Source organism: Bufo bufo, chromosome 2 (assembly GCF_905171765.1).
Source record: "Bufo bufo chromosome 2, aBufBuf1.1, whole genome shotgun sequence".
Lineage (NCBI taxonomy): Eukaryota > Metazoa > Chordata > Amphibia > Anura > Bufonidae > Bufo > Bufo bufo.
Window position 1 is genome coordinate 353,158,053 of NC_053390.1, and position 25,229 is coordinate 353,183,281.

The window sequence follows — 25,229 nt, forward strand, 5'->3', positions numbered from 1 at the left end:
AGAGAGGCTGTACAGCGCAATACAGCGCTGTACAGCATCAGTGCAGGGCTGATTGAGGTCTCTGAAAGACCTCACACAGCTCCTGCACTCTCCGGTCCGGGCGATCACATGACCGCCGGGCCGGAACAGGAAGCACATAGCGCTTCCTGCTCCACATACACAGCACTCGGTGAGCGCTGTGTATGCAGCGATCCAGAAGGCAGGGACACGTGGGCACTGTCCCTGCCTTCTCTAAGGGTTGCCCTGCTGTCACTGACAGCGTGCAACCCGATCAGCAGCTGCACGATTGGCGTGCAGCTGCAGTTTCTGAACGGACGTTCTGGAACGTCCATTCAGAAATAGAGAACCACCTCCCGGACGTTTATAGTCTATGGGCGGACGGGAGGTGGTTAATATATTTGAATTACTGCAACTTTCGGACTCCTCCTCTGCTAAGAATACTCCTCAAAAATGCTAAGAGGAGATTATTTTAAGTCTTCCGGAAAAAATGTAGTGCAACCTCTGGCAGCATGCCTTTTCTGTCCCAATTTTATGCCTGAAAAACCAAAATCACATTTTAGCATAGAAGCAACAGGAAAATTGGTTTCTAGAAAAGGTGTTATGTGCCATGGTTATTTCTGTGTGCTACTACCAGCATGTGCATAGGGACCCTCAGGCCAGGGCTACATAGCGACGTGTGTCGTGCAACAAGAAGACTGCAAGATGACGCTGCACCGTCACATCTTATGACTGTCACTGGCACTGTATTGTAGCCTACAACCGCAATATGACTGTCACAAAGAAAAAAAATGTATAACATTTTCTTGGCTGTAGGTTGCAAAAGACTCTGCCAGCATACACAGAAATAAAACTTACGGCATGTTCAGGTGCAACTTTCCTGCGACCTGTTTGTAATTTGCCTGATAACACTGATTGCAGACATTTAACCCTTCAGATGCTGTGGTCAATTGTGACCAAAGCATCTGAGTCAGCTTACCCCAGAAGCACTGCGCTCCCGAAGCACGAACAGCTCCCCTGTACGGTGATCAGGGAAGCCGTTCATTCCTTGTGATAGGCTTAGATTCTTCAGAGGGACTGAGGCCATCTCAGCAGTAGAACCTATGGAGGGCTGCAGGTGTCAGGGCTCCACAGGAACAACACAACTCCTATAGTCTGCATTGGTAATTCATTGCCGTCAATAGGACAAGCGATGACACACTCCCATATCAGCATGGCTTCGTGAGGGATCGGTCATGTCAAACTAATTTAATCAGTTTCTATAAGGAGGTAAGTTCTAGACTTGACAGCGGCGAATCAATGGATGTCGTATATCTGGACTTCTCCAAAGCATTTGACACTGTACCACATAAAAGGTTAGTATATAAAATGAGAATGCTTGGACTGGGAGAAAACGTCTGTATGTGGGTAAGTAACTGGCTCAGTAATAGAAAACAGAGGGTGGTTATTAGTGGTACACACTCAGATTGGGTCACGGTCACTAGTGGGGTACCTCAGGGATCAGTATTGGGCCCTATTCTCTTCAATATATTTATTAATGATCTTGTAGAAGGCTTGCATAGTAAAGTATCAATTGTTGCAGATGACACTAAACTGTGTAAAGTAATTAACACGGAAGAGGACAGTATACTACTACAGAGGGATCTGGATAGATTGGAGGCTTGGGCCGATAAGTGGAAGATGAGGTTTAAGGCTACTTTCACACTAGCGTTCGGAGCGGATCCGTCTGATGTTTCATCAGACGGATCCGCTCCTATAATGCAGACGTTCGCATCCGTTCAGAACGGACCCGTCTGCATTAAAACTTAGTATGAAAGTAGCCTGAGCGGATCCGTTCAGACTTTACATTGTAAGTCAATGGGGAACGGATCCGCTTGAAGATTGAGCCATATGGTGTCATCTTCAAGCGGATCCGTCCCCATTGACTTACATTGTAAGTGTGGACGGATCCGCTCGCCTCCGCACGGCCAGGCGGACACCCGAACGCTGCAAGCAGCGTTCAGGTGTCCGCTCACTGAGCGGAGCGGAGGCTTAGCGCTGGCAGGCGGATACATTCTCAGTGGATCCGCCTCCACTGAGAATGCATTGGGGCCAGACGGATGCGTTCGGGGCCGCTCGTGAGCCCCTTCAAACGGAGCGCACGAGCGGACACCCGAACGCTAGTGTGAAAGTAGCCTAACACTGACAAATGTATGAATATGCACATGGGAAGGAATAATGCAAGTCACCCGTACATACTAAATGGTAAAACACTGGGTAACGTTGATATGGAAAAAGACCTAGAAATTTTAGTGAACAGCAAACTAAGCTGCAAAAACCAGTGTCAGGCAGCTGCTGCCAAAGCCAATAAGATAATGGGTTGCATCAAAAGGGGCATAAGATGCCCGTGATGAGAACATAGTCCTACCACTTTACAAATCACTAGTCAGACCACACATGGAGTACTGTGTACAGTTCTGGGCTCCTGTGAACAAGGCAGACATAGCAGAGCTGGAGAGGGTCCAGAGGAGGGCAAGTAATAACTGGAATGGGTGGACTACAGTACCCTGAAAGATTATCAGAATTAGGGTTATTCACTTTAGACTAAGAGGAGATCTAATAACTATGTATACATATATCAGGGGTCAGTACAGAGATCTCTCCCATCATCTATATATCCCCAGGACTGTGACGAGGGGACATCCTCTGCGTCTGGAGGAAAGAAGGTTTGTACACAAATATAGAAGAGGATTCTTTACGGTAAGAGCAGTGAGACTATGGAACTCTCTGCCTGAGGAGGTGGTGATGGTGAGTACAATAAAGGAATTCAAGAGGGGCCTGGATGTATTTCTGGAGGGTAATAATATTACAGGCTATAGCTACTAGAGAGGGGTCGTTGATCCAGAGACTTATTCTGATTGCCTGATTGGAGTCGGGAAGGAATTTTTTTCCCCTTAAGTGGGGAAAATTGGCTTCTACCTCACAGGTTTTTTTTTTTGCCTTCCTCTGGATCAACTTGCAGGATGACAGGCCGAACTGGATGGACAAATGTCTTTTTTGGCATTATAAACTATGTTACTAATTGTTCTATGTCTGATCTGAGGCCTGTTGGATTTTGGGTGGTCTGACCTGAGATCTGATGAGGAATGGGGGGGGGGGGTCTGATTTTGGGGTCGGATCTAAGTTGTGATAAGAACGGGGTCTGATCAGGATTAGGGGTCTAATATGAGGTCTGTTGAAAAATACTCTTTTTTCTTATTTTCCTCCTCTATATGCTAGGTACTCTTCATGGTTTGGTGCGTCTTTGGAGCAAAAAATACGGTATATAAAAATTCTAATCAGGGGGCGTGGCCAGCAGCCAAGATGGCTGGACATATGTGAGGAGAGCTCCATGGCTGACGCTGCAGCCCTGGACAAATCCTAAACAACAAAGGCCATTTAAAGGCAGAACGGACCCCTGTTGCCCATAGTAAGAAGCATGCATCGGTCCCACCTTCCTGAGAGCACCGAGAGTGCCGCACTGGGAACTGCATCAGGAGAGGAGCCGGACAAAAGTGCGCAGTAAGCAAGGCGCAGGAGATCGACCTGTGGTTTGCCAAGCATATTAGACTGGGTGAGAGAAAGGGGAAAAGGATCGGGCAGCGAAGGGCAGAGCAATAACAGTGGAGGGAGAGACCCCAACCAACCTTGCAGCCCCCCTCACTTTCCCACAAGTCGGCCATCTTAGCGGCTCCCCAGCAGCGTGGAAGGAGGAAGGAGCTCAGAGATAAGCAGGCTCCTAAGACTGAGGCACAGTCAATACCCCTTCCCACACAGTACAGGCATAATCTCTTGAATGGAGTCCCTAAAGAGAACACTGTAGACTGCTTGGCTGCATATAAGATCTGAAGATCACTTACAGAGGCACAAAAAAATAAACAAGAGCATGTCCTTGCAGACTAGCAGATTTATCATAAGAGCAAATAAAGTGTGCCATTCAAAGTCCTAGGTCAGTTTCACCTAATATACACTGGCTACTAATCTGATATAATAATGGGGTCGCAAAAAAACACAAAGCATCACCGAAAAATTGCGAGAATTTGCCAGACAACTAGATGACGGCACGCGGTCACCTCTGCCGCAGAGGAATGTGCATACCAGGGCAAGCACCACATCAGATTCAGCGGCTCCTACAAATACCCCTGAGGAAGATCATGGAGAGCTCACTCTCAAGCAAGTATCGGCTTAAGTTCTGGAAGCTATTACTGTATGCAAGATGTCTGTAACAGGGAAACTAGACAAACTCAAGATTGATCTAGGACTATTGCGCCAAGACCTGCAGAACCTGCGAGAAAGAGTCCAATACACTGAAGAACAGTCAGGTCCATAAATATTGGGACATCGACACAATTCTAACATTTTGGGCTCTATACACCACCACAATGTATTTGAAATGAAACGAACAAGATGTGCTTTAACTGCAGACTGTCAGCTTTAATTTGAGGGTATTTACATCCAAATCAGGTGATTGGTGTAGAAATTACAAACTATAATCTGGCCTTCCTGTTTTTGAGGCTCACCAATGGTTTGCATCTTGTGGTGAACCCTCTGTTTTCAGTCTGGTGAAGTCTTCTCTTGATTGTTGACTTTGACACACATACACCTACCTCCTGGAGAGTGTTCTTGATCTGGCCAACTGTTGTGAAGGGCGTTTTCTTCACCAGTGAAAGAATTCTTCGGTCATCCACCATAGTTGTTTCCGCGGTCTTCCGGGTCTTTTGGTGTTGCTGAGCTCACCGGTGCGTTCCTTCTTTTTAAGAATGTTCCAAACAGTTGTTTTGGCCACGCCTAATGTTTTTGCCATCTCTCTGATGGGTTTGTTTTGTTTTTTCAGCCTAATGATGGCTTGCTTCACTGATAGTGACAGCTCTTTGGATCTCATCTTGACAGTTGACAGCAACAGATTCCAAATGCAAATAGCACACTTGAAATGAACTCTGGATCTTTTATCTGCTCATTGTAATTGGGATAATGTGGGAATAACACACACCTGGCCATGGAGCAGCTGAGAAGCCAATTGTTCCATTACTTTTGGTCCCGTAACAAGTGGGAGGCACATATGCAAACTGTTATAATTCCTACACCGTTCATCTGATTTGGATGTAAATACCCTCAAATTAAAGCTGACAGTCTACAGTTAAAGCACATCTTGTTCATTTAATTTCAAATCCATTGTGGTGGTGTATACAGCCAAAAATGTTAGAATTGTGTCGATGTCCCAATATTTTTGGACCTGACTGTATATCACGTATAGAAGATACTACTGCTACTGTTCCCAGATCCATCTCTGACCTTAACACTAAAGCGGAGCTATGGAACCAGAAGGCAGACGACCTAGAAAACAGACTCCGCAGAAACAACATAAGGATCATCGGCTTGCCCAAAAGGGCAGAAGGTCGGGCACCAGATGAGTTTATAGAAAAATGGATAAAAACTCTTTCCTGATGCAGATTTCTCTTCAGCATATGCGGTAGAAAGAGCCCACAGAGTACCAGCAAAACCTCCCTCACCGGGGGCCCCATCCAGACCCATGCTTGCCAGAGTTCTCAAGTGTAAAGATAGAGATAAGATACTGGCTCTAGCCAAAAGACAGCAAGAAATTAAGTACAACACAAGAGTATCCATCTTTCCAGACTTTTCCATGTAACTGCAGAAACAATGCGCTACTTTTATGGATGTCAAGAGACGCCTGAGAGGAGCCAACATCCCTTACTTCATGGGCTATCCGGCAAAACTCAGAGTGGTGGACGGCGACAGAGCGATACTCTTCACCTCACCCGGAGAAGTCTCAGAATGGCTGACCCTACGGAGAAGATCTCCAAGTCGTTGAGACCATCGACGTCATCTTGGGACTGGTCACTAGAAGTAGTCAATGGACTGGTTTGCTCAAGTTGATATGTTCAGCTATATTTAAATGCAACTCCTTGACAATGCTTAGTTGCACTCTAGTTACTGACACAGGGCTCAAATATTAGTATTTACATACATGTACTTATACCAATACTGTAGCCACAGCCAGCATGCTTCTGCCACACAGCATCATAGGCAGAGGCATCCCGGTTTGACTGACCTATAGTCTGGATTGTCAACCGGTCCAGGCCTAACACTATAACTATAGAAAATACAAAGTTAGGAATTTAGGTTGTTTCTCCAGTTTCTAATAACTATGTTTTATCAGTTAGTCACAGTTATTCATATAATTGTCATGGAAGCAATGACTGAGCTAAAAATCGTATCATGGAATGTTAGGGGACTGGGTACACCGCAAAAGAGATCTATGGTGTTCGCATTTATTAGGAACTGTAATCCACACATTCTGTGTCTGCAAGAGACGCATCTCACTACCAACACTTCTCGGGTACTAAAGAAACCCTGAGTTCAATGGGCCGCACATTCTCACCACATCTCTTCTTCAAGAGGGGTAGCCTTATTGATACACAAACAATTACGCAGGGAGGTCTAGTCATTGATACAGAAGGCAGATATGTCTTTGTTCACTCTTATCGACAATGTACAGTATACTTTATTAGGCATTTACAACCCTCCCCCCGGTTCTATGCAGATCTTACATTTAGCAGCGTCTTTTGCGGCTACCCATCCACATGGTAAGGTAATATGTATGGGAGATCTAAATATGATGCTAGACCCCTCCTTAGACAGTCTTCGAGTTGAAGCTGACCCGACAGGAGCCGGAACTCCCTTGCGACTGAACAGGCTCCTGATAGAATTTAGATGGGCTGACCTCTGGAGGGCTAAACATCCCTGCCATAGTGGCGGCCATAATTCGCTGACCCAGATAGATTATATGCTGGGTAATGAGATGACATTGTTAAATCTCCGCTCCATATTATTATTACCCAGGGGGATATCAGATCACTCGCCAATACTAGGTGTTACGTAGTGCACCCTTAGTAATGTATAGAATGAACATTCACCCGTTTTGGCTGAACCTTTTGGGCTCAATAGATAGGATTTCCTACCAACTAAGTGAACTTCTGAAACTGCATGAGGACAAGCCCAACTTGGCTCTTGTATGGGATACTTTAAAGGCGTATTTACGCAGGTCCTTACAATCTAGCATAACATATATTAAAAAGGACACCAAACGCTCGTAGATGGAGCTGGAATCTCAGTGTACTACACTGGAACAGCAATATATCCGTCACCCGCCTGATGCCAACAGAACTGCCTGGCTCCAGACAATACCTAGCGATACTCAAAGTTAAAGCAGACAGGAAACTGTTTTTCATGAAACAAACTGCGTTTGAGTTGGGTAATCAATCTGCTAAATTACTGGTTCAGCTGATTCGCCATCATCAGGAATTTTGGCAATCAGGGACCCAACAGGACGAGGATCCTGCACACAAGAAACAATTATACGTACTTTTACGCAGTTTTATCAGAACCTGTATAGCTCTAGCATAACAGCATCTGAGACAGAAATAGCCACGTATCTAGAGGGAGTAACCTTTCCTAAACTTTCTAATTCACAAAGTGCCCAATTGGACCAACCGATCCGACTGGAAGAAATAATACAAGCCATATGAGACCTTAGTAATGGGTTAAAATTCAGTTTTTATTCATTCAAGTTTCAACACCAGTGGTACATTCTTAACACTTATTGCAACGTTTTGGGCCCAATTTCAGTTCCCTTGAAGATGAAGAATGGCACCAAAATTTGCCCCCAAATACTATACTGCTGAAAAAATAGTGACCCCAGTAGAAATAATGTCCCTATAGTGCCTTCAGCAATTATAATGCTCCCTAGAAATAATAATGTCCACTAAAATGCCCCCAGTAATAATAATAAAACCCTATATTGTGCTCCAAGTAATAATGCCTCTATAGTGTCCCCAAAAATAATATCCTCTAATATGTCACTGTTAAAGTAGCCCTAAATTAGAGCATTTGAGATGCACTCTGGTGCTCCAAATCAATGTACCCCCAGGGGGTTAATATCCACGCGTGGTTGAGAGACTGGACACTGACACAGAAGCTGGTCAAAGCAATCTCTAATTTATTACAGAAAGTAAGCGGTATATGTATCTTCAGAAAAGGGCAGTACTTTCTGAGGCCCAGGCATTATTTCATTGGCTCAAAAGGAAGAAGAGATAAGAGAGAGGAGATAACACCCTGGCATCTGCGCACTACTTTGGAATGTGAACTAATGTAAACATCTGGTTATCGTCGCCATTTTGTAATGGCGTTTATCCTAACAATAATACTGCATATGTCATATGTGACATTTTAACCACTTAAGGACCACAGGTTTATACCCCCCTAAAGACCAGGCCCTTTTTTACAAATCGGCACTACACTACTTTCACCGTTTATTGCTCGGTCATGCAACTTACCACCCAAATGAATTTTACCTCCTTTTCTTCTCACTAATAGAGCTTTCATTTGGTGGTATTTCATTGCTGCTGACATTTTTACTTTTTTTGTTATTAATCGAAATTTAACGATTTTTTTGCAAAAAAATGACATTTTTCACTTTCAGTTGTAAAATTTTGCAAAAAAAACGAGATCCATATAGAAATTTTGCTCTAAATTTATAGTTCTACATGTCTTTGATAAAAAAAAAATGTTTGGGTAAAAAAAAAAAATGGTTTGGGTAAAAGTTATAGCGTTTACAAACTATGGTACAAAAATGTGAATTTCCGCTTTTTGAAGCAGCTCTGACTTTCTGAGCACCTGTCATGTTTCCTGAGGTTCTACAATGGCCAGACAGTACAAACACCCCACAAATGACCCCATTTCGGAAAGTACACACCCTAAGGTATTCGCTGATGGGCATAGTGAGTTCATAGAACTTTTTATTTTTTGTCACAAGTTAGCGGAAAATGATGATTTTTTTTTTTTTTTTTTTTTTCTTACAAAGTCTCATATTCCACTAACTTGTGACAAAAAATAAAAACTTCTATGAACTCACTATGCCCATCACGAAATACCTTGGGGTCTCTTCTTTCCAAAATGGGGTCACTTGTGGGGTAGTTATACTGCCCTGGCATTCTAGGGGCCCAAATGTGTGGTAAGGAGTTTGAAATCAAATTCTGTAAAAAATGACCTGTGAAATCCGAAAGGTGCTCTTTGGAATATGGGCCCCTTTGCCCACCTAGGCTGCAAAAAAGTGTCACACATCTGGTATCTCTGTATTCAGGAGAAGTTGAGGAATGTGTTTTGGGGTGTCTTTTTACATATACCCATGCTGGGTGGGATAAATATCTTGGTCAAATGCCAACTTTGTATAAAAAAATGGGGAAAAGTTGTCTTTTGCCAAGATATTTCTCTCACCCAGCATGGGTATATGTAAAATGACACCCCAAAACACATTCCCCACCTTCTCCTGAGTACGGCAATACCAGATGTGTGACACTTTTTTGCAGCCTAGGTGGGCAAAGGGGCCCATATTCCAAAGAGCACCTTTCGGATTTCACAGGTCATTTGTTACAGAATTTGATTTCAAACTCCTTACCACACATTCGGGCCCCTAGAATGCCAGGGCAGTATAACTACCCCACAAGTGACCCCATTTTGGAAAGAAGACACCCCAAGGTATTCCGTGAGGGGCATGGCAAGTTCCTAGAATTTTTTATTTTTTGTCACAAGTTAGTGGAAAATGATGATTTTTTTTTTTTTTTTTTTTTTCATACAAAGTCTCATATTCCACTAACTTGTGACAAAAAATAAAAACTTCCATGAACTCACTATGCCCATCAGCGAATACCTTGGGGTCTCTTCTTTCCAAAATGGGGTCACTTGTGGGGTAGTTATACTGCCCTGGCATTCTAGGGGCCCGAATGTGTGGTAAGGAGTTTGAAATCAAATTCTGCAAAAAATGACCAGTGAAATCCGAAAGGTGCTCTTTGGAATATGGGCCCCTTTGCCCACCTAGGCTGCAAAAACGTGTCACACATCTGGTATCTCTGTATTCAGGAGAAGTTGAGGAATGTGTTTTGGGGTGTCTTTTTACATATACCCATGCTGGGTGAGATAAATATCTTGGTCAAATGCCAACTTTGTATAAAAAAAATGGGAAAAGTTGTCTTTTGCCAAGATATTTCTCTCACCCAGCATGGGTATATGTAAAATGACACCCCAAAACACATTCCCCACCTTCTCCTGAGTACGGGGATACCAGATGTGTGACACGTTTTTGCAGCCTAGGTGGGCAAAGGGGCCCATATTCCAAAGAGCACCTTTCGGATTTCACAGGTCATTTTTTACAGAATTTGATTTCAAACTCCTTACCACACATTTGGGCCCCTAGAATGCCAGGGCAGTATAACTACCCCACAAGTGACCCCATTTTGGAAAGAAGAGACCCCAAGGTATTCGCTGATGGGCATAGTGAGTTCATGGAAGTTTTTATTTTTTGTCACAAGTTAGTGGAATATGAGACTTTGTATGAAAAAAAAAAAAAAAAAAAAAAATCATCATTTTCCACTAACTTGTGACAAAAAATAAAAAATTCTAGGAACTCGCCATGCCCCTCACGGAATACCTTGGGGTGTCTTCTTTCCAAAATGGGGTCACTTGTTGGGTAGTTATACTGCCCTGGCATTTTCCAGGGGCACTAATGTGTGGTAAGTAGGTAAATGACCTGTGAAATCCTAAAGGTGCTCTTTGGAATGTGGGCCCCTTTGCCCACCTAGGCTGCAAAAAAGTGTCACACATGTGGTATCGCCGTATTCAGGAGAAGTTGGGGAATGTGTTTTGGGGTGTCATTTTACATATACCCATGCTGGGTGAGAGAAATATCTTGGCAAAAGACAACTTTTCCCATTTTTTTATACAAAGTTGGCATTTGACCAAGATATTTCTCTCACCCAGCATGGGTATATGTAAAATGACACCCCAAAACACATTCCCCAACTTCTCCTGAGTACGGCGATACCAGATGTGTGACACTTTTTTGCAGCCTAGATGCGCAAAGGTGCCCAAATTCCTTTTAGGAGGGCATTTTTAGACATTTGGATACCAGACTTCTTCTCACGCTTTGGGGCCCCTAGAATGCCAGGGCAGTATAAATACCCCACATGTGACCCCATTTTGGAAAGAAGACACCCCAAGGTATTCAATGAGGGGCATGGCGAGTTCATAGAAATTTTTTTTTTTTGGCACAAGTTAGCGGAAATTGATATTTTTAATTTTTTTCTCACAAAGTCTCCCGTTCCGCTAACTTGGGACAAAAATTTCAATCTTTCATGGACTCAATATGCCCCTCACGGAATACCTGGGGGTGTCTTCTTTCCGAAATGGGGTCACATGTGGGGTATTTATACTGCCCTGGCATTCTAGGGGCCCTAAAGCGTGAGAAGAAGTCTGGAATATAAATGTCTAAAAAATTTTACGCATTTGGTTTCCGTGAGGGGTATGGTGAGTTCATGTGAGATTTTATTTTTTGACACAAGTTAGTGGAATATGAGACTTTGTAAGAAAAAAATAATAATAATTCCGCTAACTTGGGCCAAAAAAATGTCTGAATGGAGCCTTACAGGGGGGTGATCAATGACAGGGGGGTGATCAATGACAGGGGGGTGATCAATGACAGGGGGGTGATCAATGACAGGGGGGGGTGATCAATGACAGGGGGGTGATCAGGGAGTCTATATGGGGTGATCACCACAGTCATTGATCACGCCCCTGTAAGGCTTCATTCAGACGTCCGGATGCGTTTTGCGGATCCGATCCATCTATCAGTGCATCCGTAAAAATCATGCGGACGTCTGAATGGAGCTTTACAGGGGGGTAATCAATGACAGGGGGGTAATCAATGACAGGGGGGGTGATCAGGGAGTCTATATGGGGTGATCACCACAGTCATTGATCACGCCCCTGTAAGGCTTCATTCAGACGTCCGGATGCGTTTTGCGGATCCGATCCATCTATCAGTGCATCCGTAAAAATCATGCGGACATCTGAATGGAGCTTTACAGGGGGGTAATCACCACAGTCATTGATCATGCCCCTGTAAGGCTTCATTCAGACGTCCGGATGCGTTTTGCGGATCCGATCCATCTATCAGTGCATCCGTAAAAATCATGCGGACATCTGAATGGAGCTTTACAGGGGGGTGATCAGGGAGTCTATATGGGGTGATCACCACAGTCATTGATCATGCCCCTGTAAGGCTTCATTCAGACGTCCGGATGCGTTTTGCGGATCGGATCCATCTATCAGTGCATCCGTAAAAATCATGCGGACATCTGAATGGAGCTTTACAGGGGGGTGATCAGGGAGTCTATATGGGGTGATCACCACAGTCATTGATCACGCCCCTGTAAGGCTTCATTCAGACGTCCGGATGCGTTTTGCGGATCCGATCCATCTATCAGTGCATCCGTAAAAATCATGCGGACGTCTGAATGGAGCTTTACAGGGGGGTAATCAATGACAGGGGGGTAATCAATGACAGGGGGGGTGATCAGGGAGTCTATATGGGGTGATCACCACAGTCATTGATCACGCCCCTGTAAGGCTTCATTCAGACGTCCGGATGCGTTTTGCGGATCCGATCCATCTATCAGTGCATCCGTAAAAATCATGCGGACATCTGAATGGAGCTTTACAGGGGGGTAATCACCACAGTCATTGATCATGCCCCTGTAAGGCTTCATTCAGACGTCCGGATGCGTTTTGCGGATCCGATCCATCTATCAGTGCATCCGTAAAAATCATGCGGACATCTGAATGGAGCTTTACAGGGGGGTGATCAGGGAGTCTATATGGGGTGATCACCACAGTCATTGATCATGCCCCTGTAAGGCTTCATTCAGACGTCCGGATGCGTTTTGCGGATCGGATCCATCTATCAGTGCATCCGTAAAAATCATGCGGACATCTGAATGGAGCTTTACAGGGGGGTGATCAGGGAGTCTATATGGGGTGATCACCACAGTCATTGATCATGCCCCTGTAAGGCTTCATTCAGACGTCCGGATGCGTTTTGCGGATCGGATCCATCTATCAGTGCATCCGTAAAAATCATGCGGACGTCTGAATGGAGCTTTACAGGGGGGTGATCAATGACAGGGGTGTAATCAATGACAGGGGGGTGATCAGGGAGTCTATATGGGGTGATCACCACAGTCATTGATCACGCCCCTGTAAGGCTTCATTCAGACGTCCGGATGCGTTTTGCGGATCCGATCCATCTATCAGTGGATCCGTAAAAATCATGCGGACGTCTGAATGGAGCTTTACAGGGGGGTAATCAATGACAGGGGGGTAATCAATGACAGGGGGGTAATCAGGGAGTCTATATGGGGTGATCAGGGGCTAATAAGGGGTTAATAAGTGACGGGGGGGGGGGTGTAGTGTAGTGTAGTGGTGCTTGGTGCTACTTTACTGAGCTACCTGTGTCCTCTGGTGGTCGATCCAAACAAAGGGGACCACCAGAGGACCAGGTAGCAGGTATATTAGACGCTGTTATCAAAACAGCGTCTAATATACCTGTTAGGGGTTAAAAAAAACACATCTCCAGCCTGCCAGCGAACGATCGCCGCTGGCAGGCTGGAGATCAACTCTCTTACCTTCCGTTCCTGTGAGCGCGCGCGCCTGTGTGCGCGCGTTCACAGGAAATCTCGGCTCACGCGAGATGACGCCTATTGGCGTTAGTGTGACCTGGGAGCGCCGCAGAAATGACGCCTTTCGGCGTTAGCGTGGCGGGAAGTGGTTAAGGAGGTGCTTCTCTATAGGCAGTGAATAATATATACATATCATCAAGTCATATAATTGGCTTATGCATTCCTCCACAATCTATATACCTCCCTTGGGACACCTGTAGAAAGATGAGAAAACAGACACTTCCCACAGCACAGCTCTTTGCCCCCCCCTCTCTTCTCCAGTCTTGAAACAAAGAGGGGGTGGGAGGCACTTGAAGAAGAAAAAGTTAACTCATTACAGTCCTAGAGATACAAAATATAGAATAAAATTCACACATCTTTAACATCACTGTAATAGAAATGTCCCTACAGTGCCTCCAGCATTAATATCCCCTATTTTACCCCCAGTATTATAGTGTCCCCAGTACTAATAATGCCCCCTGTACAAAAAATCCGCCATAATGCCCCAGTATTAAAATGCTCCCAGTGCCTCCAATAATGCCCCATATAATGCCCTCAAAAAAAAAATGCCCTGGTAATGCCCCTTATTGTGCCACCAGTAATGCCCCTTATACTGTCCCCAGTATTAAAAATTCCTGGGGAATGCCCCCAATAATGCTGCCAGTTATGTCCCCCACAGTCCCCTTCCAGTAGTAATGTCCCCCACAGTGCTCCTCCGATAGTAATATCATCCAACATGCCCCTTCAGTATTTATTTCTATTTATAGTAAACTCCCATGGGTACTGAAAAAATAAAAATAAAAAATTAATACTCAGTTATGTCCATATCGCTGGTGTTCACGATGCAGGCTGCAACCTCTTCTGGTCTATGGCCTGGGATGGTGGCACACTGGCGACCAGACGCACACATGACTGTACCGTGTCCCGGCAAAGGCGGGAGCGATAATGTCATCACATCCGCCTACGTCAGGATTTACTATCTCAAAGGCCTCAGGCCTACTAGGCCCAAAGCCTGAGGCCTATAAGGGTGATTGGCGGGGCAGGGAACTATCGGCATCTGTGCCCTGCCACTGTATTCAGCTGCAGCACGGTGCACAGGTCTAATCGCAAAAGCAATTTTTGAGTCGCGACCAGTTTGGTTGCTATCTGAAGCACTGCATTAGTACCACCGTGTCCCAAATGCTTGAACTATTAAAATATAAAGGAACAATCAAAATAGCCAATTTAATGATTTTTGGTCACTTCACCTCCCAAAAAAATGAATGACAAGTGATCTAAAAGTCATACAAACCCCAAAATAGTATCAAAGAAAAATACAGATCGTCCAGCATAAAAAGAGCCCTCACACAGCTCTGAGGACACAAATATAAAAAAGTTATGGCGGTCAGAATATGGTGATGCAAAATAAAAATCTTTTTCAATTTTTTTTTTTTTTTTAACGTATTAAAACACAAGAATAGCTACACAAATGCAGTATTGCTGTGATCGTAGTAATAAGGAATGCTGTAATAATGAAACCCATAAAATTCAATTCCGCCATAGTTGTATTTCCAATTCCACCCCATTTAGAATTTTTTTCCAGCTTCCCACTACATTGTATGCAATATTAAATGGTGCCATGAGAAAGTGCAACTTGTCCCACAAAAAACAAGCCCTCATACAGCTAAGTGAGCAAAAAAAAATTCCAGAGTAGAAAAAAAAAAAAAGTTAAAAATCGCTGATTCAGGAAGATGCTAACCTTATACATCATCCAACAACTACATAGATGTTAATATTAACCCTTCACTTAAAGGGGTTGTCCCACTTCAGATAATAGCATTTATTAGGTAGAGAAAGTTAATACAAGCCACTTACTAATGTATTGTGATTATCAATATTACTTCCTTTGCTGGCTGGATTCATTTTTCCTTTTCATTATACGCTGCTCATTTCCATGGTTACGACCACCCTGCAATCCATCAGCTGTGGTCATGCTTGCTCACTTTAGAAAAAGGTACCAGCCTTTGTGAGCTCCCAGGGTCCCAGCCCTCAGAGAGGCCATCGCTTTTTCCTATATTGTGCAAGCATGACCACCGCTAATGGATTGCAGGGTGGTCATAACCAAGGATACGATCAGTGTATAATGTGATGGAAAAATGAATCCAGCCAGCACAGGAGGCAATATGGACAATCCCAATACATTAGTAAGTGCCTTGTATTAACTTTTTCTACTTGATAAACGCCACTTACCCTTTAAGCTAGAGTATGCTCAACCTACAGCCCTCCAGCTGTTTTAAAACTACAACTCCCACAATGCCTTGCTGTATGCTGTAGGCAATTTTTGGCATGCAGGGAATTGTAGTTTTGCAACAGCTGTAGGGCCGCAGGTTGAGCATGCCTGAGCTAAACCATCAATAACCCATGTTACTGCCCTAGACAAATAGGGACACCGCCATTAACCCCTGCACTAACCTACACCCCCAGGATTGTTATCACTCTCCCAATTAACCAACTAGATCACTAGATATTGTAAGTAACTATATACCTTAACCATCCTATACTGAATTAACCCTAAATCATGGTGTTATTAGGAAAGTAACTTGCAGTATTACATGTGATCTTTACAAGACAATTACTTGGATTCTGAATTCATAATGTGGGCTGTATATGGCAGTATTATTCTGGCAATATAAAAAAAAAACATTTAGGCATGGTATGGCGGTATCATATGGAGGCACAATATAGGAATTGTATGGTATTATTTGGGCTCTGAATGGCTGCATCATTTGGCAGGGTATGGTAGTATTCAGATCTACCTATTCTGGGGAAAACTGCCTCATTCACACGTCAGTGTTTTGGTCAGGTATTTCCATCAGTGATTGTGCGCCAAAACCAGGTGCAGGTCCAGAAGACAGAACAGGATCAGATCTTTCCCTTATACCTCATCTCTGTGGAGGCTCCACTCCTGGTTTTGGCTCACAATCACTGATGTGTGAAAGCAGCCTAAGGCCTCATTCACACTTCAGTGAATCACGGACAGGTCCATGGACAGCACACGTACCCATCAGCAGGTTTCCACTGACCAAAAATGATATGGTCGTGTGCATGAGGCCTTACTTTGCGTTTTACCCAGGGCCCCACTCTCACTATTACTAGCCCCGGAGAGCCTGCAGTGTGGTCTTTATCCTTGCAAACCTACAGAATACAAGGGATGAAACATTTCCTCACACAGAGGACAAAATGGAGGCACTGACAGGCATTACATAGGACGACACAATAACAAGCTCCATCTCGTCTCCTGTCATGGTGGCTCTGACAATTGTACCTTCAGGCTAGATTTCTAGTGAATAGCAGGTCCTAAACATATCTGGCCCTACTGCTTCACATGGTGTGCACTGGTCCTTGCGGGGTCACGGACCACACAAGAGGGACGGGGGTACACTGGCATGAGTCACCTGCACCACAAATACTGGATACCAGGAAAAAAGAGGACCGGGCACAGCACTGGCTCACCAATTTCTTACAACATCATTACTTTTCTTCCAATGGATCTGCGGGAGTTTTAATATAGCAACACGTGAGCGGTGACATATTAGGCCCCTTTCACATGAGCGAGTTTTCCGTGCGGGTGCAAGGCGTGAAGTTAACGCCTAGCACCCACAATGAATCCTGATTAGGGCTGCAGTAAAACGAGTATTTTAGTAATCGAGTATTCTATCAATTATTTTTTACGATGAATCGAGTAATCTAATAAGAAAAACCTTCTTAAAATAACGTATTCCTTTATAAAAACAATATTTTTTATTTCTTACAGTGGTACAGCAAATAATTGCACACACATAAGGCTTCTTTCACAGCTGCGATATACATTCTGTCAGAAGAACAGCCAGAATGTACCGTATCGGGTATAGCTGGTTACTGCCGGCTGGTGCAGCGATCGACTGTAATGGGGTCCGGCCTTGTTACAGCATTCAAGCTGGGTTTTGTAAGGACAAAAAAAAAAAAAAAAAGCTTTGGATGATAGCAGCATGTATGCCATGGCCTTGGACCACATCATAGTCAATGAGAGCATATAGCTGGTTGTATCCGGCTATACCCAATACGGTATACTCCAGCAGGCTGTCCTTCTGCCAGAATGTGTATCTAAGGTCATGTTGTGAACTCCGGCAGTCTGTTCGGGGGAAGGAGTTCACTGGCTGCCATGATGTCCCCCTTACCCAGTGCCTTCATGCCATCCACCATGTCCCCCACTGCCCCAGATCAGCCCCTCCATGCCAAATCACAGGTACCCCCATTAACCCCCCCCACGCCAATAACTTTATACTTTCCATTGCCAAATCACAGGTGCCCCCATTAACCCCTCCCCCCCACCAATAACTTTATACATGCCATTGCCAAATCTCAGGTGCCCCCATTGCCAACCCCCCGCCCCCCGCTGGTGCTAACTTTATACTTACCCTTCCTGGCACACACAGCGTCAGCCAGTGCGCTGGCGATGTGTGAAGGCAAGGCCCTGCAGCGTGGTGCCAAGTCGGGAGTCCATGGAACCTCAATGACCTGAAGGCCGTCCTTCATGAAGAGTGGGATGGGATGCCTCAGCAGACAATAAGTCGACTTGAGAACAGCATGAGACATCGTTGTCAAGCTGTAATTGATGCTCAAGGCCACATGACAAGTTATTGAGACAGTGATATTTTTTGTGGGATATACCCACCACGGTTGTCGACTTTTGTTTCAATAAATTGTTTGAGATGAGGAGATCACCATTGCTGCTTCTACTTAAATGCCCTACTTTCATTATATAATATCACTGTAGTGTGAACTTTTTAAATTTTCCATAAATTTCACCAAAAAGCCAAATATCCCTAACTTTTTGTGAGTAGTGTATATACAGAATTTTTCGCTTTATAAGATGCAATTTTCCCCCCCTAAAAGTGTGGGGGGGAAATGGCAGTGCGTCTTATAAAGCGGATACTTCGCTGGCCGCTATGCTGCACAGCCAGCGAAGTATCATTGTGGAGGGAGGAGGCGCAGACCGGCAGCTCCCTCCTCATGCGCCGCCTGCCCGCTTATCTCACTTTATGAATGAACAGGCAGGAGGCGCATGACCAAGGGAGCTGCGGCAGGCGGCGCATGAGGAGGGAGCTGCAGGTCTGCGCCATCTTAATGCTATACTTACGGTACTACAGTAAGTACCGAACAGTGCGGTATACATTAAGATATGGATCGGATTGAATGTACTTAACAGTTGAGGGGCCCGGTGTATTAGAGTCACTGCGCCGGGCCCCGCCACGAGTGTCCCCGCCTCCTCCCTCCACACTGATGCATCTGCGAATGACATAAGTGTCATCCACAGATCCCCCCATAACAGTGCGGCATCCACAGATCCCCCCATAACAGTGCGTCATCCACAGATCCCCCCATAACAGTGCAGCATCCACAGATCCCCCCATAACAGTGCGGCATACACAGACCACCATTAGTTCGAAACCTACCAAAAGCACACCTTTTGGTTCAAAATATATTTTTTTTATTTTCCTCCTCAAAAACCTAGGTGCATCTTATAAAGCGAAAAATAAGGTACTTACACAATTTTTTAATATAAATGCATTGCAAAATAGGGCGTCTGGAAAGAGCACCATATTGATGAAGCCCTGGCGCCACTTTCTTTTCCATATACACCTGCGGCTTTCTTGACTGCCCTGTTGTAATCCTGCCCGCTACATTGGAGTAAGGGACTGGCACACTGTTACCTCCCCTTTTTATATCCCAATTAGAGCATTTTCAGGTAACAGCAGGGGTCCCTGATCAGAACCACCCTCTATTAACCACAGCAGAGCACTTCTGAAAGCTAGCAGTCCCCCACTGAACCTAAGGGAAGCCTGCCTATGTCCTCCATACTGGAAAGAGCATCATGCAAGGAAAGCTGATGAGCCACAGACCCCAGCAGACTGGGTGAGGACCCCCATAAGTACTGAGCTCCAGGCCAACTCCACACGACCTGCATGATGACTGCGGAGCACAATCTGATCGGCTATCACAGTCACGCAGGGTCCTGCACTTATACACAGGTCGGTGCCTCGTTGCCATGGTCACCACCTCACGGGGAAGCCCATTGATTTCCCTCCCCCCAACAGACTTCAATATTAGGACAGCAGCAACTATGACAAAATGCCGCATACATCACCGCACACGGATCACAGCCCGAGACGTGCACCCGCTCGGCGTCTTGTGGTGCAGCAGTTAAATGCTTCCCCCAGAAACACGGACTCCTCCGTAGGCTGGAGCCGCCGTACTGCGTGCCATAGGAGAAGGCTCTCTGTGGAGTGTGACAGACAGCAGCTTCAGCCAATCAGCCCGCAGAAGAACCTCTTGTATGTGGAGGTCCCACATCACCAGCCCCTTCTGCACGAAGCACTCTCGGGGGGTGTCCTGAGAAAACACGGAATGTAGACCCCAGAGAGAGGAATAAATCTGGGCTTTCCCTCACCAATGAGTCCCAGGATAAAAGGGCTATGGAGGGTGTACCTTCTCAGTCTAGGGCCTCATGCACACAACTCTATTTCTTGGTCCATGGCCAATGCTCATTTTTTGCGGTTTGCGCACGGACACATGCTTTTCTATGGGTCTTCCAAAAAAAACATTTGTATGGCTGGACCACAAATGATAGATACTGTCCTATTCTTCTCCATTTTGTGGACAAGAATAGGCTTTTTTTACGGTATGCCCTGCGAAGATTGCGGGATATACACCGATCACATCTGTATTTTGTGGCTCCGAATGAAGCGCACAGGTCAGTTTTATCGAATACTGAAAGCCATACAAAACCCATAAAACTAGGCTACTTTCACGCGTTTGGTGCGGATCCATCATGGAACTGCACAGACGGATCCGTTCAGATAATACAGCCGTCTGCATCCGTTCAAAACGGATCCTTCTTGAACACCATTGAAAGTCAATGGAAGACGGATCCGTTTTCTATTGTGTCATAGAAAACGGATCCGTTCCCATTGACTTACACTGTGTGTCAGAACGGATCCGTTTGGCGCAGCGTTTTGGTGTCGGAATGGAGACGGAACGGAGGCAAACTGATGCATTCTGAGCGGATCCTTTTCCATTCAGAATGCATTAGGGCAAAACTGATCCGTTTTGGGCCGCTTGTGAAAGCCCATGACGGATCTCAGAAAACAACTTGTCCTGCAAAAAAATAAGCCCTCATACAGCTATGTGAATGGAAAAATAAAAAAGTTATGGCTCCGGGAAGGCAAGGAGAAAAAATAAAACCGCAAAAACGAAAAATTCTCCGGAACTCCGTAATAATAATAATATCCAGTTCCCCATAATGATGACTATTGTCCCTGGTGATGTGATGAACTCTCTAGAATACCTCTCTATAGCTGGTGAACAGCGTTCCTACCATGTCCCTGTTTTCCAGGCTACAGATATTGATAACCTATCCTCAGGACAGGTCATCAATATCTGATCGATGGCGGTCTGACACCCGGCACCCCCGACGATCAACATGGAGATGGCTTGCTGGTAAACAGTGACAAGAATGCAGCACGAGCACCGCAACCTAGGGGTGGGCGATATGGCCTAAAATCTATATTGCGATATAATTTTAAGCATGTGCGATATATATCGCGATATATTGTTTTCTATATTTGGGGGGGGTGTTTAAACCTTTTTTTTTTTTTTACTTTTTATTTAATAACTATTAGCCTCCTTAAGGGCTAGAACCCTTGTCCTATTCACCCTAATAGAGCTCTATTAGGGTGAATAGGACTTTACACTCTCCCTGCTGCCCTGTGCTTTGTGCACAAAACAGCAGGGAGCTGACCATGGCAGCCAGCCTCTCATGTGCCCCCCAGCCTCTGATCTGCCCCCCCCCCAGCCTCTGATCTGCTCCCCCAGCCTCTGATCTGCCCCCCCAGCCTCTGATCTGCCCCCCCCAGCCTCTCATGTGCCCCCCAGCCCCTCATATGCCCCCCAGCCTCTCATGTGCCCCCAGTCTCTCATGTGCCCCCAGCCTCTCATGTGCCCCCAGCCTCTGATCCGCCCCCCAGCCTCTCATGTGCGCCCCAGCCCCTGATCAGCCCCCCAGCCTCTCCCTCTTATCAGCCCCCTCTGGAAACTCAAACCCACCCCCTCCCTCCCCAATATTAATCATTGGTGGCAGTGGCCACAGGGTCCCCCTCCTCCCCCCATCATTGGTGGCAGTGGGCAGTTCCGATCAGAGTCCCAGCAGTGTAATGCTGGAGCTCCGATCGGTTACCATGGCAGCCAGGAGTCACGCTACTGAAGTCCTGGCTGCGATGGTATGTTAGTGAGCAGCATTATACTCACGTGCGCCGTGATCGCCGGGAGCTCCTTCTACTCATAGGTCTGTGCGGCGCATTGCTAATGCTATAAGCATTAGCAATGCGCCGCACAGACAGAAAAAGGAGCGCTCGGCGGCCACGGCGCACATGAGTATAATGCTGCTCACTAACATACCATGGCAGCCAGGACTTCAGTAGCGTGACTCCTGGCTGCCATGGTAACCGATCGGAGTCCCAGCAGTGTAATGCAGGGGCTCCGATCGGTTATATGGCCGCCACATTCATTGGTGGCGCAGTGGCCACAGTCCCTCCCCTCCTCCTCCTACTCCTGTTCTCATTGGTGGTCAGCAGCAGCCGCGCACAGTGGGGAGGGACTCCCTCCTTCTCCCTCCACTGTGCCGGGCCGGCTCAGGAGAACATGGTGCGCGCCAAGAGCGCGATCATATCGCGGTCAGGCGATATGCACAAAATCCATATCGTGGCACAAATTTATATCGCCCGCCCCTACCGCAACCCCTTAAAACAGCTGTTGGTCAGGGTGCCGGGAGTTGGACCCCTCAAAATCTGATATTAATGACCTAGTCTGAGGATAGGTCATCAATATTATGCCGCTGCATAATTCCTTATTCGCTTTAAACATGTATACCTATTTTGGCCATTTATGGTTGAGATCGAACACCCTTCATATGCAACAGCCAGCGGCTGCCATACTTACAGAACTAGCATGTGCTATACTGTTTAGGTAACTCCCAGGTTTGTTAAGGGCTCTTTCACACCTGCGTTCTTGTCTTCCGGCATAGAGTTCCGTCGTCGGGGCTCTATGCCGGAAGAATCCTGATCAGGATTATCCTAATGCATTTTGAATGGAGAGAAATCCGTTCAGGATGCATCAGGATGCCTTCAGTTCCGGAACGGAACGTTTTTTGGCCGGAGAAAATACCGCAGCATGCTGCGCTTTTTGCTCCGGCCAAAAATCCTGAACACTTGCCGCAAGGCCGGATCCGGAATTAATGCCCATTGAAAGGCATTGATCCGGATCCGGCCTTAAGCTAAACGTCGTTTCGGCGCATTACCGGATCCGACGTTTAGCTTTTTCTGAATGGTTACCATGGCTTCCAGGACGCTAAAGTCCTGTTTGCCATGGTAAAGTGTAGTGGGGAGCGGGGGAGCAGTATACTTACCGTCCGTGCGGCTCCCGGGGCGTTTCAGAGTGACGTCAGGGCGCCCCACGCTCATGGATGACGTGTCGCATGGATCACGTCATCCATGCGCATGGGGTGCTCTGACGTCATTCTGGAGCGCCCCGGGAGCCGCACGGACTGTAAGTATACTGCTCCCCCGCTCCCCACTACTACTATGGCTACCAGGACTTTAATAGCGTCCTGGATGCCATAGTAACGCTGAACGCATTTTGAAGACGGATCCGTCTTCAAATGCTTTCAGTTCACTTGCGGTGTTACGGATCCGGCGGGCACCTCCGGCAAATGGAGTGCACGACGGATCCGGACAACGCAAGTGTGAAAGAGCCCTAAAATGTCGGCCAAGCCCCCCGAATTACGCTTATAATCGGGTCATGTGTTTCCCGATGGTGTTCAAATATCTTTTCTCAGACTTCAGAATGCAGTAAAAATAATCTTTTTTCTCCATCCCTGCTGTATGTTATTGAGCGGGAGGAAGTCACAAAGGGCGGCAACTTGTCCCTGGAAGTCAAGCTAAGCATGGTCGGACTTGCCCACCATGATACCAGAGGATCCTCCGGTGGGCTTAAGCTCTGACAATAATGGACCCCTAACTTATATACTATATATTTCTTCTGGTGGTCTAAATGTAAGACAGCAAGGAAGCTGGCTTACATTTAGAATCAGTGGTGGATACGCCGAAGTTATGTAGAGGTCTGCGCCTCTACATAACTTAGGCGATCCACCGCCAGGGCAGTCTAAAACGCCGGTCTTGTCCTTTCCCCTTCCCCCCCGCCCCCCCCTACTTTCCACCCCCCCTCCCTCCCCTGTCTTTTGTTTCGTCGTGTTTTGTTCTTGTCTGTCCCCCTGTCTCTCCTAGGTTAACGATTTAATCTGTTTCACTTAAGAGTTACATATTAGTAGCCCTTTGTTCAAAACGCCATCACTGAGTATCTCAGGATTGTGTCCTAAGTTCCTTTTGCCTTCCCTTTCAGTAGTCAAGGTTCTTCATATCGTACTGTATGTATCTAATATTGCTGAACCTCTCCTTTAGCATTTATTTGATGGCATTTGTTTTCTCTGGTCTTCATGGTTGCGTCCCAGAGAAATATGGTGGTCTCTGAATCCATCTGTGCACTTTATTTTATGTTTTACATGGTCTTGGAAATGGAATTGGAGATATACTTTTCATACAATGTCTTGGTTGCTATGTATGATTGTTGTGTTCTTTTTCTATTCAATAAAAATAGATTCAACACTAAAACGCCGGTCTTTAGATTTCTGCTAACATATGTGCATGCATCTGTGACTGCAGACAGCTGGCCTGATTCCGTCACCAGTTCCTCATTTCTTTTGTTTTGTCTTGTCTGTTTTGTTAGAAGTCACCATGTTTTATAAGTTGATCATAATCGCCTTAGGGTACTTTCACACTTGCGTTGTTGGATTCCGGCAGGCAGTTCCGTTGCTGTTTGCAAACGGACACCATTTGTAGATGGATCCTGATGCGGATCCGTCTCACAAATGCATTGCAATACCAGATCCGTCTCTCTGGTGTCATCCGGAAAAATGGATCTGGTATTTATCTTTTTGACATCATTAAAGGTCTGCGCATGCGCAGACCACAAAACCGGATCCGTTTTTTCAGAACACTTTGGGCCGGATCCGACATTAATGCATTTTAATGGAAAATAATGCCGCAAGTGTTCCGGAATTTTGGATGGAGAAAATACCGCAGCATGCTGCTGTATTTTCTCTGTCCAAAAACAGTACAGTGACTGAACTGAAGACATCCTGATGCATCCTGAACGGATTGCTCTCCATTCAGAATGCATTAGGATAAAACTGATCAGGTTTTTTTTCCGGTATTGAGACCCTAGGACGGAACGCAATACCGGAAAAGTTTAATGCAAGTGTGAAAGTACCCTTAACTTCTTAGTGATCAACCTGTTTTGAGCTATAACTTTTTATTTTTCCATCTATGTAGCTGTATGAGGGCTTGTTTTTTGCGGGACAAGTAGTTTTAATGGCGCCATTTTGGGGTACACATCTTTCTGATTAACTTTTATTATTAGTGTTGATTGAGCATGCTCGGCCGAACACTAGTTCGGCAGGAGCATCTCGATGCTTGGCACATGGTGGTATTCGGCCGAATGCCACATGTGCTCGAG

General features: G+C 45.7%; 1 protein-coding gene across 1 annotated transcript in view; it reads right to left on the reverse strand.

Moving 5' to 3' along the window:
* The window catches only part of LOC120989180 (COBW domain-containing protein 2-like), a 91,060-nt gene extending 71,176 nt beyond the window's left edge, over positions 1–19,884 (reverse strand). Inside the window, exon 1 of the mRNA XM_040417105.1 lies at positions 19,745–19,884. The gene's annotated coding sequence lies outside the window, so the exon portion shown is untranslated. The remainder of the gene's footprint in view (positions 1–19,744) is intronic.
* Between the last annotated feature and the right edge of the window lie 5,345 nt (positions 19,885–25,229).